Source organism: Lutra lutra, chromosome 5 (genome assembly GCF_902655055.1).
Source record: "Lutra lutra chromosome 5, mLutLut1.2, whole genome shotgun sequence".
Taxonomy (NCBI): Eukaryota; Metazoa; Chordata; class Mammalia; order Carnivora; family Mustelidae; genus Lutra; species Lutra lutra.
The window spans coordinates 113,095,128-113,113,690 of NC_062282.1; the positions used below are offsets into that span (position 1 = coordinate 113,095,128).

The 18,563-nt window shown below is 34.4% G+C and overlaps 1 protein-coding gene and 1 pseudogene across 1 annotated transcript in view; one reads left to right on the top strand and one right to left on the bottom strand.

The window, feature by feature from the left end:
• Positions 1–18,563, top strand: part of RASA1 (RAS p21 protein activator 1) — a 114,162-nt gene that overhangs the window by 22,633 nt on the left and 72,966 nt on the right. The window lies entirely within an intron of this gene.
• On the bottom strand, positions 10,403–11,056 carry LOC125100935 (eukaryotic translation initiation factor 4E-like; annotated as a pseudogene).

Below are 18,563 nucleotides of genomic sequence, written 5' to 3' on the forward strand. Positions count from 1 at the left end.
TCATATTTGCAAAAAGTCGTAGGATTGTGTACCAAGTAACCATACGTCATTTACCTTTACATTTTGCCACATTGTATTTATCCGTTTGATTTTATACATATATATTTCCACTCAACTATTTGTGAGTTACTTGCAGAGATCATAGCCCTTCACTCTCAAATCCTTCATCATGTTTTCTAAGAATAACGACAGTAGCCTACATAGCCAAATATAATGAATTTAACACTAATACTCATATTTAGATATCCACAGTTTTCTTATTTCTTTTATATCTGCTTATTTTATTTTAATGAATTGTATTATTAAAGGACACTTTGTAGTGTCCTTTAATCTAAAACTGTTCACCCACCTTTTTTTTTTTTTTTAAATAACATTGACATTTTTGAAGAGTCCAGGACAGTTGCTTTACAGAATGTGTTTCAGTTTGTATTTGTTGCCTCATAATTAGATTCAGGTTAACCATTCTTAGGAGAAGTACTCTATAGGTCATGAGTTCTCCATACATCATATCCAGGGGCACATTATGTCAGTTGTCCTCTGATGTATAGAAGTTTGACCTTGGTTAAGATGGATCCCACCAGATTTTGCCATTAAAAAAAAAAGGTTATTGGGGTGCCTGGGGGTGGCTCAGTTGGTGAAGCGTCTGCCTTTGCTCAGGTCATGATCCCGGAGTCCTGGGATCCAGCCCTATGTCAGACTCCCTCTCCTTCTGCCTGCTGCTTCCCTTGCTTGTGTGCTCTCTCTCTCTATCAAATAAATAAAATGTTTTTTTTTAAGGTAATTAATAAGTAATGAATACTCATTGGTTTTAGTATTTGTTGATGATTTTTACCTGAACCAAATCAATCAATCAGTTTACTTTGTGGCAATGGTATTGTAAAATGGTGAGTTTTTTCTTATTTATTATTACTTTGAAATTTCTTAGTTGGCAGTCTTCATTATACAACCTTGTGGTAATAGTTTGGCTTCCCACTTAACAGGCTTTCTGCAGGCGAGTAAGCTGGGAAGACATACATGCAGATATTTTTGTTATTAATAGAAAAATTGTTGTGGTTCCTATATTAGTCATCTGTGAATTCTGTTAGAATGGATTGACAACTTGAGTCTAGTCAACTCTTGAAACTGAACTAAATTGAATTTTGACTTGGAGACTGTAGAGAAGTCACCTTGCCTATTATGATCTTTTGGGAGCCAGGAAGTTAATTCTTCCCAGCACCCTTTTATTTCATGTTTTTTACAATGACCATTTCAAAGTAACAAGAGCCAGAGGGATGCATATCAGAAAGGGCATTGGATTTTATTGGTTAAAGGTGATGAATATTTAATAGAAGTGCCCTTTGAGTAAAATGGTGAATGATTATGGATAAGCTTAAAGGAGTTATTCTAACTCATTTTTTAAACTAATCAATTAATGTTTCAGAGAAGTTTAAAGTTTAAGGCAACATTGAATAGAAAGTAAAGATACTTTTCATATCCTTGTCTCCACAAACGTACACTGTCAACATCCTGCATCAGAGTGGTACATTTGTTACAACCAACAAACCTAAATTGACCTGTCATTATCATCCAAAGTTTGTGATTTACATTAGAGATCACTCTTGGTGCTTTGCACTTGAAGGGTTTTAGCAAATCTAAAATGACATGTACCTACCCCTGTAGTATCACACAGAATAGTTCTACTGCCCTAAAAATCCTCTGTGCTCTGCCTTTTCATCTTTTCCTCCCCACCCCACCCCATGCCCCAAATCCTGGCAGTCTTTTTACTGTCTCCATAGTTTTGCCTTTTCCAGAATGTCATAGAGTTGGAATCATACAGTCTTTCAGTTTGGCTTCTTAGACTTAGTAATAGGTAGTTAAGGTTCTGCTGTCTTCTCATTGTTTGATAGCTCATATATTTCTAATGTTGAATATTATTCCATTGTCTGGATATATCTCATTTTATTTATCCATTCACATACTAAAAGGAGTCTTTGTTACGCCCAGATTTTAGAATGAATAAAGCTGCTATAAACATCTTTTGCAGAATTTTATGTGGTCATAGTTATCAGTATCAGTATCAGTATCAGTATAGTATCAGTGTCCTCTCCAGTGTTTGGTGTCAGCATTTTGGATTTTGGCCATTCTAATAGGTGTCAGTCCTTTGGTTACATTTGTCTTTTGCAAATACTTTCTCAGTTTTTGTCTGGTATTCTCATTTTCTTGACATTTTCTTTCACAGAGCAGAAATTCCAAATTTTAATGAAATCTAGCTTAGGTATTATTTCATTTCTGAATTATGTTTTTGGTGTTGTAGCTAAACAGTCATCACTATACCCAAGGTCAATCTAGGTTTTTTCCCTGCATTATCTTCTAGGAGTTCTATAGTTTTGCTTTTTACATTTGCATCTGAGATCTAATTTGAATAATTTTTGTTAAAGATTTGAGGTCTGTTTGTAGGATTTTCTTTTCTTTGTTTTTATTTGGATATCCAGTTGTTCCAAAGACTGTTTGTTGTTTGTTGAAAAAGACTGTCTTTCCTCTGTGTATTGCCTTTCCTCCTTTGTTCAAGACCTGTTCACTGTATTTATATGGGTCTGTTACTGGGCTCTCTGTCCTGTTCAGTTGATGTGTTCATCTGTTTTTTCACCAGTAGCACTCTGTCTTTATTACTGTGGCTTTACCATGAATCTTGAAGTCAAATAATATCAGTCTTCCAACCTTCTTCTTCTTTAATATTGAGTTGGCTGTTCTGGGTCTTTGGCCTCTCCACGTAAACTTTAGAATTAACTTCTTAGTTTTTACAAAGCAATTTGCTGGAGTTGTGATTTCAATTGCCTAGATTGTAGCTCAAGTTGGTAAGACAGGACATCTTGACAATACTGAGTCTTCCTGTCCATGGACATGGAGATAGTCTCTCCATTTATTTAGCTCTTTGATTTTATTGATCAGGGTTTTGTAGGTTTTTTCTCATATATATCTTGTGCATATTTTGTTTGCTTTATAACTGGGTCTCTCATTTCTTTGGGTGCTAAAATAAATGATGATGTGTTTTAATATTCAAATTCCAAGTGTTCATAGCTGGTAATAGGAAAGCTGTTGGCTTTTGTGTATTAACCTTGTATTTTGCAACGGTGCTGTATAATCTCTTATTACAGGAGTTTGGTTTTTTCCCGATTCTTTTTTGATTTTCTCTACAGAAAATCCTGTCATCTCTGAATGCTGACAGTTTTATTTCTTCTTTCCTAATTCTGTACCTCTTAATTCCTCTTGTCTAATGTGTTAAGACTTTACAGTGTGCTGAAAGGGCATGATGAGAGAAGATATCCTTGCCTTATTCCTAGTTTGAGTGAGAAAAGTTCAAATTTCTCACCATTTGTGATATCACTTGTAGGTTTTAGAAAATTGTTTAAAGTTTTAAGATATTATCTGTCAAGTTAAGGAAGTTCCCCATTGTTTTTAGATTTTTGAGAGGTTTTATCTGATCATTAAAGTGTATTTGATTTTGTCAGATTTTTTTGGCATCTGTATGGATCATGTGATTTTCCTCTTTGACTTGTTGATGTGATAAATTACATTAATTGGTTTTCAAACGTTGAACTACTTGTGCATATCTGGGATAAATATTACTTAGTGATGATGTGTACATATTTTTGTACATTGTTGGATTTGATTTGCTAATATGTTGATGAGGATTTTTGCGTCTGTGTTCATGAGTTCCTGGTCTGCAGTTTTCTTGTAATTCTTTGTCTGGTTTTGGTCTCACAGAATCGGTTAGGAATTATTCCCTCTACTTTTGCTTTTTGGAAGAGATTGTGGAGAATTGGTATAATTTCTTCATTAAAAATTTGTAGAATTCACCAGTGAACCCACCTGGGACTACTGCTTTTTGTTATGGAAGGTTATTAATTATTGATTTCTTCAAAAAGTGCATTCTCTTCAGAACATCTGTTTCTTTTTTTTTTTTTTTTAAAGATTTTATTTATTTATTTGACAGATAGAGATCACAGGTAGGCAGAGAGGCAGGCATAGAGAGAGAGGAGGAAGCAGGCTCCCCGCCGAGCAAAGAGCCCGATGCGGGGCTCGATCCCGGGACCCCGAGATCATGACCTGAGCTGAAGGCAGAGGCTTTAACCCACTGAGCCACCCAGGCGCCCCACATCTGTTTCTTCTTGTATGAGTTTGGGCCAGTTGTGTTTTTCAAGTAATTGGTTTTTGTTTCATCTAGGTTTTTTAATTGGTGGGCATAGATTTGTTCACAGTGTTACTTTGTAATCCTTTTAATGTCTATAGGATCTGTTTTGGTGCCCCCTTTTTATTTTCTGATATTGGTAATTTGTGTCATCTTTCTTTTTTATCTTAGCCCATCGAGAAGCTTATCAAGTTTTTGATGTTTTCAAAGAATTAGCTTTTGGTTTCATTGATTTTTCTCTATTGATTTATTGTTTTCAATTTCAAAATACTTAGTTTGGTCTAATTTTTATTGGTTTTCTTGTGCTTTCTTTGGGTTTAACTTGCTCTTCTTTTCTAGTTTCTGAAGGTTGATCCTTAGGGTATTGATTTTAGATCTTTTCTAATTTGTGCATTCAGTGCCATAAATTTCTCTTTAAGGATGGTTTTTGCTGCATCCCATACATTTGTGATTGATATATTCATTTTTATTTAGTTAAAAATATTTGAAAATTTCTCTTGAGATTTCTTCTTTGATACATATATCATTTAGAAATGTATTGTTAATCTCCAAGCATTTTGAAATTTTCAAACTACATTCCTATTACCGATTTCTATTTTCATTCCATGGTTGTCTGAGACCAGACATTAGTCTCTATTTTAAATTTGTTACCCTTTTTTTTTTTTTTATGGCCCATAATGTGGTTTATCTTGATAAATGTACTATGTGAGCTTGAATAGAATGTTAACTGCTGTTGTTGGATGAAATAGTTCATAGATGTCAATTATTTCCAGTTGATTAATGGTGTTGAATTTAACTATGTCCTGTCTTTTTTCTTTTTAAGATTTTACTTTTATTATTTATTTGAGAAAGAGAGAAAAAGCACAAACCGGGGTGGGGTGGCACAGGGAGTGGAGGGAGAATCTCAGGCAGACTCCCATGCTGAGTGTGGAGCCCTGTGGAGGCCATCATGGGGCTTGATCCCATGAACCTAAAATCACGACCTGAGCTGAAACCAAGAGTCAGATGCTTAACCAGCTGTGCCATGGAGACACCCCTAACTATTTCCTTTCTGATTTTCTGCCTCCTGCATCTGTTCATTTCTAATAGAGGATTGTTGTAGTTTCTACCTATAATTATGAGTTCATATATTTCACTTTGCAGTTCTATCAGTTTTTGCTTCACATATTTTGATACTCTCTTGTTAGGCACATACACACTAAAGATTGTCCTGTCATCTTAGAGTACTCACTCATGTATCATCATGTAATGTTCTCTTTAACCCTGATAACTGTGATCTGAAGCTCTTCTCTTGGAAATTACTATAGTTACTTCAGCTTCTTAAAGCATATTTTATTTTATTTTTTATTTTATTTTTTTAAAGATCTTATTTGAGAGCAAGAGGGAGCGGGAGCACAAGCAGGGCATGGGAAGGGCAGAAAAGAGGGGAGAAGGAGACTCCCTGCTGAGCAGGGATCCTGATTCAGGGCTTTATCCTAGGACCCAGAGATCATGACCTGAACTGAAGGCAGACACATAACGGACTGAGCCATGCAGGTGCCCCTGAAAATTATTTTTTAAATAGTATTTGCCTGGTATATCTTTCTACATCTCTTTACTCTTTTTTGTTCTTGTTGTTAGACTGTTTTTTTTTTCCCCTTTGTGGTGAGAACTTGCGAGATCTCCATCTCTTTACTTGTAATATTTCTGTATCTTTCTATTTAAAGTTGATTTCTCGTAGACAACATTCAGTTGGGTCTTGCTATTTGATCCACTTTGGCAATCTCTATCTTTTAATTAGTGCATTAGAACTTTGACCTTTAATGTGACTATTGATATAGTTGGACGAATAGCCACCTTATTTTTACTGTGTTCCATTTGTTGCCCTTGTTCCTTGTTCCTGTTTTTGTCTAACACACCTGGCCTTTTGTGGTTTTGAGCATTTTCTGCTTCCATTTTTTCTTTGATTAGCATATCAATTATACTTAACATTTTCCTTTTTTGATTTTTTTTCCCCCTAGAGTTTGCAGATGTACATTTGCAACTAATCCAAGTCCATTTTCAAATACTATACTGCTTCAGATGATGGAAGTACTTTATAATAAAAATATTCCCAGTTCTTCTTTCTTGTCCCTTGTATCATTGTTGCCATTCATTTCACGTATGTCTATATAGATATATAGATATATGACATACAGGTAAGGATATGTAATCAAATATATTGTTGCTGTTACTATTTTGAAAAACCTTGTATGTTTAGGTTGGTTAAGATTTAGACATATAAAACTTTATTTATTTTATTTATTTATTTATTTTTAAAGATTTTATTTATTTATTTGGCAGACAGAGATCACAAGTAGGCAGAGAGGCAGGCAGAGAGAGGAGGAAGCAGGCTCCCTGCAGAGCAGAGAGTCCGATGCGGGGCTGGATCCCAGGACCCTGGGATCATGACCTGAGCCGAAGGCAGAGGCTTTAACCCACTGAGCCAACCAGGCGCCCCTAAAACTTTATTTTACCTTTAGTTAATCATTCTCAAATGTTCTTTCTGTATGGCTGTTTGATTTTTTTGACCTGTATCAGTAGTTTTTCCTCCAAAGAACTTCTTTTAACTTTTCATGGAAAGTGCATATACTTTCAACCAATTCGCCTATCTTTTTGAAGGATAGTTTCACAGGGTATAGAATGCTAGGTTGGTGGTTTCTCTCAACACTTCAAATATTTCATTCCACTGTCTTCTTTCTTGCATGGTTTCCTGGGATAGGTTGGATTTAATTCTTATCTTTGCTCCTCTATTAGTAAGGTGTTTTTTCTCCTCTGGCTTCTTTCAAAAATTTTTCTTTGCAAAAAAAAAAAAAAATTCTTTTTTAAATGTTTGATTTGTGAGGTTTGAACATGATAGGATATGCTTAGGTATATAGTTCTTTTGGTGTTTGTCTTTCTTGATATTTCTGAGTATCCAGGATATCGGACGTTGATTGGGGGAAATTTGTGGTCTTTATTGCTTAAATACTGCTTTTCTTCCTTTCTTTTTTTTCTTCTCCTTTGGTATTTCCATTACATATATTATATTTTTTAGTTGTCCCATAGTTCTTAGGTGTTCTTTTCCATTATTTTTCAACAATTTTTCTTTTTGCTTTTCAGTTATGGAAGTTTCTATTATTATATCAAGTTCATTAATTGTTTTCTATCATTTCCAGTTTATTAATGAGTCCATCAAAGGCAATCTTCATTTCTGTTACAGTGTTTTTTAATTTCTAACATTTCTTTTTGATTATTTCATAGAATTTACATTCTGGAGTCTGGGTCTTATGCTTACTCTGTCTTTTCAAGTTGTGTTTTTGCCTTTTAGTGTGTCTTGTAATTTTTTGTTGGAAGATAGACATGATGTACTGGATAAAGGTAAGTGTGGTAGATAGGCCTTTAATAATGTAGTGCTAAAGTGTTGGGGGAAGGAAGTGTTCTATAGTCCTGTAATTAGGTCTTAGTTCTTTGGTGATCCTGTGCCCCTGGACTGTGAAGTCAGTGTTTATCAGTTTGTTTATTTTTTATCTGTTTAGGTGGGAGAGGATGGCTATAGAGGGCTAGAATATTTCCCATTCCCTACATGGTAGACCAGAGCTGGCTTGAGTTGGGTATTTCCCTTCTTTAGGTAGTTTAGACTCTTGATAAGACCCCCAGTAGGTTAGGCATTGATAAATTAATTTCTTTTGGGTGCAGGCCTAGTTAAGAATAGATTGCTCTGGAATATTTCAAAGTGGTTCATTTCCCTCCCCCTCCAGAAGCATGAGATGACTTTTCTCAGATTCTTACTGTGAGGACCTGATAGAGGTCTTGAAAGTATAACTCAAAAAGGTGTTGCTTCCTCCCCTCCCTTACTGGATCCCCCATGGAGTTTTTAACTCTCACAGTTGTTCATACCGGACATCTGGTAATTCCTTAATTGCAGTTTAGGTTTTCCTACTGTGGTGCTGTTTCCATAGGGATGTTTCTGCTCAGGTAAGTTAGGATTCTCATTAATCATCTGTTCTTCTCTCAATTTTGGGGGCAGTGGTTTGCCCTATGACCTCATTTCTCTGATGGATCCGAGAGGAATTGTTGACTTTTCAGTTTGTTCAGCTTTTTACTTGTCGTTAAGATAGAGTAGCAACTTCTAAATTCCTTATATACCTGACAAAAAATTGCAAGTGGCTTAAAGGAGTTTTAAGTTAAGTTTTAAGGAGTTTAAAATAAGTTTGGTTTATGGGAATTTTGAGGCAACATTCTTCAAGAGAATGGTAGCAAAGGAGAAGGCATAGCAAAGTAGTAGCATTTTCAGAATAGCAAAGAGAAGTAATTTAGATGAGAATATTTTTATTCCTAATAGTAAATGTTTAGGTCTGTTTTTAAGCAGTCATTTAGCTTGGTATTCTTGTTCTTTACTTCAGTGTATTCAAAAGTAAGTTATGCTTTATTTTAAAATATTAATAATTATTTAATCAAAACCTTACAAAATTAAGGTAGAGATTTTATCATTAGAAGAAAGCAGTTGGAACAAGAAGAGGGAATTACTAACTAACCAGTGTCCAATTAAGTGTTTCGTCGCGTTTCCTAAATTGTGCACTGCATTGTTCAATTGTAAGAATTAGTGTTCTGTGACTTTTTCGATAGTTAAATAATTTGGATCCATGTTCTTGGAAATCCAGAATGCACATGGTACAAGATTCCTGTTTTTATTGTGATTAAAAAAAAACCATTTTCATTTAACTCTGCTTTTCCTAAACTTAATTACATGTTTAGTAAACATTGTTTTTGAAACATGTTGAGAAACCGTAATTTAAGTAGCTTGGCTTCTATCCGCCTAGTGCTTATAGGGGAAGTAGTACATGGAGGAAGAACCCATAGATTAGAGTTCAGAAAACCTTAGCTTCTGTTTTTAATGGTTTTAGTGAGTCACTATATTGGAAATTTTATTTAATTTCCTCTTGGTTCAGTTTTCCTTTTGTAAGATACGGTAGCTTTTCTCCTTTTCTAATTCCTGGGATGTTGGTATTTCATAGTTATAAAAACAGCTTTTGTAAAGCACTTCTTTTTTAAAAAATTTTCTTAATTTTAATTTTTTTCCATACATATGGTGCTACCTATTCAATTTATTAAAAATTTTAATAAACATAATAATCAAAACTAGTGCTCCAAACTTATGCTGTTCACGTGGAAGACACTATAAGAAGACACAATAGAGACTGCCTGGCAATAAGAGGTACAAATTCCTTCTATAGAGATGGAGAAATAAAAGGACAAATCTAGTTGTCTAAAAGACAATTCACTGTACACATTTTATTTACAGTTTTGTACACTGTCTTAACATGAATGGGACCGCTTTTCTACTTGAGCCATTTTTTAACCAAAGCAAAATAACCTAAGTAATACAAAGTGTTAAAAAACAGCATGAAGATAAAAACAGACATACTAATTCTAATTAGGAATGTAATTATGATGTTACATTTTTTATAATCCACAATTATGTTTAGGAAATCACACAAACATAGATCACTGATTTGAATGAAATGCATAAATTTGTAGCAAAGCTTTGTATTTACAAAAAACCAAAAAAATTACCAAAGAATGCACAAAATTAATGTTTATTCCACCTTTGTGTCATATTCCTGGATCCCTCACCAATGTTACATGAGGAAAAAAACAAAAGCAAAACAAATGAAAAACTGAAATCAGAATCACTAATGTTATCAAGTAGGGAAACAAATAAATTAAAATCTAGCAGCCATCAGCAAGAGTACAGCAAAGACAATGCTGTAAAAAGAAACAAAGAAAATTGCTAGAAAACTGTATGTATCATACTCTTTCAAACCAGCAAAATATGCTCCTGCGTACAATGGAACATAAACAAAATTTTTTTCCTGTAAGGTATAGAAATGCAAGTTCTTTTTTGAATATTGTGGATAGGTAAAATGTGTTTGTAATGGTAATTCTATTAAGCTATTACAGAGTGGGCCAGGAACACACTTACGGATTCTGGGGATGATGTGTACTGTAATTCTTTGATTGGGATAGTGGACACTCTAGCCAAATTAAAAAAAAAAATCTATGAACACAGAAGTACAAGACAAAGGCGAATGAGACTTCTCTTATATCTTAGCAACATTTAGATGGAATCAAATTTAAATGCAGTCCACTCTGCTTTTGAAGAGGCTCTGGTTCAGCTCCCAAATCTCGATTGCTTGACGCAGTCTCCTATGAGACTGCTCAGAAGGTGTCTTCTTAAACGACAAACTTATTTTTAGTGATGGAACTGCTCTTAGTAGCTGTGTCTGCATGGGATTGATAACCAGTCACTATCTTTGGAGGAAGTCCTAACCTTTCCTTGTATACCCTCCCTATATGTGTGACAGCCTGTTTTCACATTCAGTAGTCCATATTGCTATCTTATTAACATTAACAACAGCTCCACATACATCATCACTGTAGTCATCAAAAGATTCTCCAATAAGGCACAGCAGTGTCTCTAGCCAAAAGCAATTCAGGTCAATTCACATTCAGGTCACTTCGTCTCTGCTGCTTGTTCAATGTAATGAGCCATCGTCGTCCTCGTTTGTTTTTCTCATCTTCCCACATAGGCTCAATACCATCCTTAAAAAGTGGGTAGTCACAGCCAGGCATTAAATTACTAGACAACTGGATGTGGTTGTACAGAGCACAAAAGTCTTCAACAGTATCAAACTTAGAGATCAGCCGAAGGTTTGCTTGCCAAGTTTTGCTTTTATCATTTTTAAAAAACCAGAGTGCCCATCTGTTCTGTAAAGGATGTTTAATATAGTGTTCTGGGTTAGCAACCTCCTGATTAGATTCTGTTTTCTCTTCTTCTGTAGGTGGGGGATTAGGAGTAAGGGTGGTTTCCGGTTCCACAGTCTCCATCTTAGATCGATCTCAATTATTTTAATTTTTATTATCTTTTCATTTATTTTTTTTTATTATGTTAGTCACCATACATCATTAGTTTTTGATGTAGTATTCCATGTTTCATTGTTTGTGTATAACACCCAGTGCTCCATGCAATCCGGGCCCTCTTTAAACCCATCACCAGGCTCACTCATCCCCCCACCCCTCTCTCTTCTAAAACCCTCAGTTTGTTTCCTGGAGTGGGTAGTTTCTCATGGTTCTTAAAGCACTTCTATATAAGGTTTGTATGTGGTTCTTAGAAAAGAAAGTGAATATTTGACACCTACCATAGGGAGGCAGGTGACATTGATGTGAATTGTCACAGAAATAAAAAACCTGTAAAAATATTGAAATAGTAAATGAATCAAGTTGTAAGTGAATTGCTTGTTAACTTTATGTATGGGCAGCAATGCTAATTACTGGAGTTTTCATGGTGTTTTTGTTTTTTTTTTTTCCCCACACAAAATAACATGTGGCCAGGATGAGATAACAATAAAGCAAGAATAAATACATATTTTAGTGTTGCTTATTAAGTTTAGATATAAGAGGAAATTTCCCAGCAGAAAGCTTATCCAGCTTATGAATTACAGAAATATGATAGGAACATGACAGAAAATTTTTGGATAAAATCATATGCAGTTGTTTTTGAGATAATATCTGTATTTAGTTTAATTGCTTTAAGGAACTTAAAACTGTATGAGTTTTAGAATAATGCCTGTGGTAATTGGGGATGAAAAGGCTTTTTATATGAAGAGAGACTAAAGTATTCTGATTTTTTTATTATTGAAAAGTTAAAAATGATGTATATGATTAAAAAGTTTAACACAATAGAAAAAGTAAAAAATGGTGATAAAACCCTGAGATGTATAAAAATACACATACCAAAGAGGCAGAAGCATGAATTCCCAACATACCTCTTACCTCAGTGGTCATGAATTATTAGTCACAGGAAGACAGAACAAATGAGATAGGACTAGGTCCTGGGTCAGTCATCCATTGACGCAGGTGCTAGTAATGATCATAGAGTCTTAGGCTGTGGAGTGGAACATAACATAGCACAGTTTTGGCCTCTGCAAACATTTGGCAGTAATGGGGGTTAAGGGATATTGAGTCTATGATGATGTAATGGATGAGGGGGAAGGCAGCAGTTGGTAATATACCATTATGGGTGTCTAATGTGGATATAACTTTGCGTAATATTGTTTGTGCATGTGTATCAAAATACAATTAAGCATGTTCCCTTTTAATGTTAAAATGAAAGTTTTAGTAAGAAGAGTTTTTCTGTGTTTGAATTACTATTTTTTAAGTATGCAATTAAAGATAACATATTGAAGTATAACATATATAAAGTTTAGCATCGTAAGTCTTTATCCCAATGAATTTTAACAAGTAGTACTGATGTATTAATAGTTATTATATTAATTGGTATTGTATATGTGTGATACTGTGTGTAATAATACTATTAGTACATTATTACCATTACCATAATCCCTGTGTAATCCATCTTTATTTAATTTTTTTTTAAGATTTATTTTAGAAAGAGAGAGTGTGAGGGGAGGGCAACAGGAAAGAAAGAATCTCAAGCAGACTCCTGAGCAGGCTGGCTGCGTGAGAAGCCAGTTACAGGGTTCGATGACCCTGACATCATGACCTGAACTGAAACCAAGAGTTGGTCACTTAACAGACTGAGCCACCCAGGCACCCCTTTAAATTTGAGAACAGAATATTATTATCAGCATCCTAGAAGTCCTTTTTCCATGCCAGTGTAATAATACCCATGCCACCTCTCCCAAAATAAACACGATCCTCCCTTTTTATACCATAGATTATTTTTCAATTTTTGATTATGTAAATTAGATTTTATATAAATTGAGTAATATAGCATATATTCTTTTGTGTTTATAAACTTTTTACATTTGTGAGATTTATCCTCGTTGTTGGATGTAGCAGTATTTCACTCATCTTATTGCTTATACTGTTAAATTGTGACTATACCATAGTTGATTCTTTTTTCTGTTGATAGACATGACATTTAGGTTGTTTCCAGTTCTGTTTTAGAAAGAGTACTACTATGAATTTTCTTGTAATGTCTTTTGATCAGTATATAGTTATATTAATTCCATACCTACAGTTAGAATTGCAGGATTATAAGGTGTTCATGTGGTAAGCTTCGTAGATACTGTTAAATAGTTTGCAAAGTGCCAGTACCAATTTACATTAGTAGCAGTGTATGAGAATTCCAGTTACTCCACATTCTTGCTAACAGTTGGTATTGTTTATCCTTTTCATTGTGGCTGTTTTTGTGGATAGTGATGAAATAGCCCTTGTGGTTTTAATTTGTATTTTTCTGATGTGAGGAATAATAATGATGTGTATCTTTTCATATTTATTAACTATTTTGATAGCCTCTTAAATTGTATTCAAGTCTTGTCCTATTTTTCTATTGGCTTTTTTCTTTTTCTTAGTGATTTCTAGTTGTTCTTTGTCCTGGCTATGTTGGATGTATAGCTTACAGAAATAGATTTGTATCTTACCTTTTTACAATTGTAATGCTATCTTTAATGAACAGAAGTTCTTAATTTATATTAATTTATATTAATTTATATGTGTCAGTTTTTTTTTTCTTTTTGATTGGTGCTTTTCTTTCTTTTTTTTTTCTGGACATGTTTAAGGAATCTTTGCCTGTCCTAGGGGCATAAATACATTTGCTTATCTTTTTCTCCCAAAAGCTTTATTGTTATATCTTTCACTGTACATGTAACATACACATGGACTTGATTCTGTGTATGGACCAAGGAAGAAGTAAATATCCCCCCCACTTTTTTTTTTTAAATATGCATATCCTGTTGACGCAACAGCATCTTAACCAAAAAACTATCTTTTTTCAGGTTTTATCATTGTCATAAATTAACAGCAGTCTACGAGTGAGCCTTTTACATCTCAGTTCTTTAACTTTGGTTTACTTTATTATCTTTGCAATAAATCTTCATAAATGATTGCATAAATAACTTTTCTGTAGGACCTATACAATTTCCTCCTTTTTATTTATTGAAATTTACAGTTTGTGACTTTTTTTCTTCCAGCTTGTCCTGTAGAATCTTGTTTACTGAGGATTACTTTCCAAAAATCAACTTTACTGATCTTTCCAAAAATCAACTTTTGATTCTTCTTCTGAAGTTTTATGATAACACCTTTGCTTGTGATTTCATTAATTCTGTTCTTTTTTAACTTTTTGCCTCTTTTCATATTTAACTTTTTGTTTTTTTGCTAGTTTTTTGAGATAGATACTTAATTATTGTCCCTCCCTCTTCTTAACATAAGCCTTTAAGGTCACATAACTCCAAGTATAGCTTCAGCTGCATGTCATTTACAAGTTTTATGTCTTTTCTTCATTATCATTCTTTCGAATACTTTGTTTTCCACTGTAATTTCTACTTTAATTCAAGAGTTAATGTCCTTATAGTTGCTTAATTTTTACATAGTTGTTAATAGGTTTGGTTTAGTGATTACTTGGTTAATTCCACTGAGGCCAGAGAACATAGTCTGAATGATTTCAATCCTTTGAAATCAGGATTTTTTTTTTTTTAAAGATTTTATTTATTTATTTGACAGAGAGAAAGAGAGATCACAAGTAGGCAGAGAGGCAGGCAGAGAGAGGGAGGGAAGCAGACTCCCCGTTCAGCAGAGAGCCCTATGTGGGGCTCGACCCCAGGACCCTGAGATCATGACCTGAGCTGAAGGCAGAGGCTTAACCCATTGAGCCACTCAGGCGCCCCAGGATTTTTTTTTTTTTAATTCAGCATATAGTAGTTTTGGTAAATGTGCCCTGTTCAGTTGAGATGAATACACACACACACACACACACACACACACACACACACTCTTTTGTTATTGGATACGGTTCTCTTTTTTATTTAAGATTTTTATCTATTCAAGATGGGGAGAGAGATGGGAGTGTGAGAGAGAGAATGAGAGAGGGCACAAGCAGTGGGGAGGGGTAGAGGGAGAAGCAGGGAATCCTCTCCAGTACTTGGTCCCAGGAATCAGAAATCATTACCTATTTTGAAGACCGATGCCCTGCCCTGGATGCAGTTTTCTGTATAGGTCATTATACTAAAATTTATGCATCTTGGTCATATCTTTTTATTTTTGCTAATTTTTTCCTTTGTTTACTTTTTAAATCAATTATTAAAATAGAGAAGTATGTACAAATTTGCCAACCTGCATGGTTTATATTTTGATGTTCTGTTATTGGGTGTATGCATTGTTAGCTTTAATTCCTGGTGAGTTGGTCCCTTTATTATTATGAAATGCCCTGAATGTGTCTAATAATACTTCTTGTCTAAAAATGTAGTTTGGCTGACATCATTTCTCTTTTGATTAATGCTAGCATGGTACAATCTTTTTCTATCCTTTTACTTTTGACCTTTCTGTGTTTTTTTATTAAAGATGTATTTCTCATTAGTGTGTTTATTTTTTTATTCATTCTGACAATCTTGATCTTTTAGTGGTTGCCTTAGAGATTACAACACATACTGACTTACTGCAGTCTACTGAAAATATTTTCTTTTACCACTTCCCTAACAATGCTAAGGACTCAGAACACTCGAACTGTACTTATACTTCTCTTGCTTTTTAACTCTTGTCCTGAATTTTCATTGTACATATGCTTTAATGCTCAGTAGATATTATTATTGGTTTATATGGTCAGTGTTTGCTTAGATTTACCCATATATTTACCTGCTTTACTTATACTGCATTTTTATATGTTCCTGTGAGAACCCCCCCTTTTTTTTTTGGCTTATAGAACTTCTTTTAGTATTTCTTTTGGTAAACAGCTGTCAACAGATTTTCTGTCTGCTTATCTGAAAACATGCTTATTTTTAATTCTGAAGGATATTACTTTTGAGCATAAAATTCTAGGTTTGCTGTGTTTTTCCCAGGTGAAGATAATTTTATCCTCTCAGACTTCCATTATTTCTGTTGCAAAGTCAGCAAAAATTTTATTGTTACTTCTTTGAAGATAATGCATTTTTGTTCTGACAAAAATGTCTTTCTTGGCTGTTTTTTTGTATCTTTATTATGGTGGGCCTATATGTGTTTTTTTTTTCTTTCTTTTTTCTTACTGTGCTGGGGGTATATTGAGCTTCTGGAATCTTTGGATCAATATCTTTCCTTGGGTTTTTAAAATTCTTGGTTATCTTCTCTTTAGATTTTGCTTTTGTTACATTCTCTTTTTTTCCAAAGAGACTCCAAATATATGGTAATCACTTTAAAAAAAAAATTGCCCTTTTCATTTCTATGCTCTTTTCTGTATTTCTATGTCTGTAGTCTTTCTGTGCTTCTGTAAGGATATTTTCTGTGAGACCTACTTATTTATTAGCTTCTTAACCATATGCCTAATTGATACTAACCTCATATTTAGTTCTCAGTTTTGTAAATTTGCTTTTTTTTTTTTTTTAAAGATTTTATTTATTTATTTGACAGATAGAGATCACAAGTAGGCAGAGGCAGGCAGAGAGGAAGGGAAGCAGGTTCCCTGCTGAGCAGAGAGCCGGATGCGGGGCTTGATCCCAGGAACCTGGGACCATGACCCTAGCCGAAGGCAGAGGCTTTAACCCACTGAGCCACACAGGCACCCCTGTAAATTTGCTTTTTAATCATACCAATTTCATGGTTAAATTCCACCTTTTTATTTATTTTATCCTTTCCTATATTTTCTTGAATCACCACAGTTTCTGTTGATTTCAGATTTATTCCCCTGTGGGTCTGAAATTGGTACTTTGTGGCCTTTTTTTTTTTTTTCCTTTTGAACAGTTTTGCTAGAGTCTGTTGACCTTACTAGTCTCTCTAAGAAACAACTTTGTTTTTCTTCCTGCAGTTTTATATTATACCTTTGTTTTGTTGCTGTTGTTTTTTGCTTGTTTTTTTGTTTTCTTAATTGAGTTTTGTCTCATGATGTGCTCTTAATTTTTAAGTCAATGCCAGACATTGTGTTTAACAGTTTATAGGGGATCTGAATGATAATTTGCTACAGAGGATAGCTTACCTTTTCCTCTGGTAAGTAGATAGAATGTAGTCAAATCACTTTGCTTTTAAAATTTTTAAAAAAGATTTTATTATTCATTTATTAGAGAGCACATGTGGCGGGGGTTCAGGGGTGGGGAGGAGCAGAGGGAGAAGGATAAGCAGATTCCGCACTGAATGTGGAGCCTTGGGCTCCATTCATGACCTTGAGTTCATGATAGACCCGAAATCAAGAGTCTGATGCTCACTGAGCCACCCAGATGCCTTGCAGTCAAATCACTTTAGTCATAAAATTTTCAAATGCTGCATTTTGCTATGCAGAGTCTTTGCTAAGTTTCATATCCCTATAGCTTCAGAATTTAGTAGTCTCTTGAGAGGGGAACTAGTTCAACTTACCATTCACTTCCTCTGCTTCTCCTTTATGACTAGAATCTTCTTCTCATACATGTTTTACCAGCTTTATGAGACTATCAAAACCTCCACTGGATTCTTTTCCTCCAAGTAGGAGCCAGGCAGAAGACCTGGGTCATTTGCTTGTTTTCTCAGTTTCTTTGTAACCCCAATTGGGAAATACTCTGAAGGGAAACATGGCAGTGTGGCTGCTGATGGCACTCTACTTTCTGTGAAATTTGGGTCCTCAGATTATGAATGCCTCAGTAACTCTGGGATGACTTCAAATGGACAGATTTCTTTTTTTTCTTTGTATTTTGTTTGCTTTTTAAAGTTATTCTTGGTGGAAGGATTATTCTACTGTAAACAGTGTTACAAGTATTAGATGAATACTTCTTGTAAAATAAGCAAAAACCAAACAGTAAACAGTTTCTACTCCTTTATACCTCCTTAATCTCATTATCTTACTGGTAGCCATTGCTATTATTTATAGATAGGTTTGTTCATTAATATATATGTGTAGCACATATATAAGCGTATATATATGTTATGAGCGTTAAGATTATTAAATTTTCAAATAGGCAATTTCTGTTTGCATGTGGGGAAAATGCAGTGTGTATAAGAGAATTATGTGTAGAGAAAGTCATTTGATTTTACTGGTAAGTGGGATCCAATTACCAAAACACATGAACAGACAAATTAAAAAATAGAAGCATACTCATAAATACAGAGAACAAAATGATAGTTGTCAGAGGGGCAGTGAATGAGAGTCTATGCAAAATGAGTGAAGGGGAGTTTGAAAATACAGGCTTTCAGTTACGGAATCAATAAGTGACAAAGATGAAAGGCACAGCATAGGGAACATAGTGGTATTGTAATGACTCTGTATGGTGACAGGTAGTAGGTACATTAGTGGTGAGCAGTGTAATGTATAGTGTTGTCAAATCACTATGCTGTATACCTCAGGTGTATCAACTATACTTAAGTAAAAACAAATGTAAATAAATCAGGGATGAAGTTACTCTATTACAAGCTTTTGGTTCCCTAATTAGCTTCCTAAGGTCAA